Genomic DNA, 1,976 nt, shown 5'->3' with positions numbered 1-1,976 from the left:
GGACTCAAAATTTTCCACATAGTTGTTCAATGCCCTGCGAGACGGCAGCCACCTTGCCATGTAATGGGATAAAGCAATTAGTCTGGCGGGGGCAGAGCTTTCTCCCTCAACCCTGGCTCTTTTGGCGTTCTTAGTTCTGGCCATTATGGGGATACTGGTTTTGTGGGTTTTGTAGGGATTTTGATGAGGGTTGGAATTATGTATGTGGTTGGGAGTAGATATGGGTGAGAATGGAGAAGAAGAAGACACACGCTTTCTGGATTTTAGAGAGAGGAGAGAGGTGCAGAAATGGGGTTCGAACGTTTAAAAGTGGGAGTGGGTGTGAATACTGAGGGTTATCTTAGAGCACTGGTTACTAATATTTTAACGAAACTAAATTTGTGCATAACACAAATAAATAAATTAAGCATACTTACTACTTGATACGCTGCTACCTTATCAATATCATATACTTTTTGTATTTTTTACTCTGCCTTACTTGAATAAAAGCAAAAGGTACTATTGATCAGCAAAATTAATTTTATAAATTACCAATCTATAAATTAATTTTATGTACCATTAATTGAAATTGGCAAAATATTCAACTTCATCACCTTCCAATCGATTGGATTACATTACCAATCGATTGAATTTGGCTAAAACTTCAATGTCATCACTTTCCAATCAATTGTATTTGGCAAATCCATGTTGTTTTTGTGAACTCAATCGATTGAGTAACAACAACAATCCATTGTTTTGAGGCATTCATTCGATTGGAAAGTATAAACAATCGATTGGTTTAAGCTTTTTACCATTCTACCTTACAACTTTCAATCGATTATTTTGTGGTATAGTGTAAACCAATCGATTGAGTTATCATTCAATCGATTGAATTTCAAGGAAACACGATTTGAAAGCCATGGACGAACGTAACGAGATCAAAGTTAATTTTTTAATCAATTGGAATTATTAGGATGAATGGAGGATATAATTGGTTGTTATTTTTGTATTTGATTGTTAATAAATATAATAGATAATTGATAAAATAATAATTTATAAAATAAAAAACTATTTTTATAATTAAATAAAATATATGGGGTTAATTTGTAATTAAAATTAGTTCAAGGACTACATAGCAATTGATAAAAAAATTCTAAAAATATGTTTTCTACTTGGACCACTAAGTAATCCAAAGGTTCCTGGACCACGAATCCTGAGCCATGAGAAAAGTCATTTTTTTAAACTTCTCTATAAGCTCCTAAATAGTTTCTTAGAAAGTTGCAATTTGGTTTTGAAAATTGCACCCGATATTAATACTCCTACTTTTCATAAGTCAAAAGTTAAAAAAGTTACTTCTAAAATTTTTCAAACGGACCCTTAATCCTCTTACTCCCACTTTTTTTATTTTCAATTATTTGATATGGATAACAACTAAGCCTTAGAAAAAAATTGAATGAAATTATTCCAAGTCTCAAATAAATGTAAAAAATTTTATCAAAAAATATAAAAATATAAAAAAATAAATATTTAATTGGAAGTTTGATGGAAAAAAATAATAAAAATAAAGGGAGAACAAGTCATCCATATTGTCTGTGGATCAAAAAGAAAAATGTAATTTTAATTTTTAAAATTTTTTATAAAATATAATTTTTAATCATTTAATATTTTTTTTTACTTAAAAGGATAACTTTTATATATACATACTTTTATATATAAAGAAATTAGACTTCTATATATACTAAAAAAATATACAATTTTATGATGTCAAATGTCGAACATAAACAGCATCCACTTGACAAGTATTGAGACTGCCAATAGTTAGCTTTTATATATAAAGAGATGACTTTTATATATAAACAGATTAGACTTCTGTATATACTAAAAAAATGAAAAATTTTATGATGCCAAGTGTCGATCATAGACAGCATTCACTCATCAAGCATGGAGACTACCATTAATTAGCTTTTATATATAAAGAGACAGATATAAGATTTTTA

The sequence above is a fragment of the Arachis duranensis genome, chromosome 3 (genome assembly GCF_000817695.3).
Source record: "Arachis duranensis cultivar V14167 chromosome 3, aradu.V14167.gnm2.J7QH, whole genome shotgun sequence".
In the NCBI taxonomy this organism is placed as follows: Eukaryota; Viridiplantae; Streptophyta; class Magnoliopsida; order Fabales; family Fabaceae; genus Arachis; species Arachis duranensis.
This window is presented reverse-complemented; position numbering follows the sequence as displayed.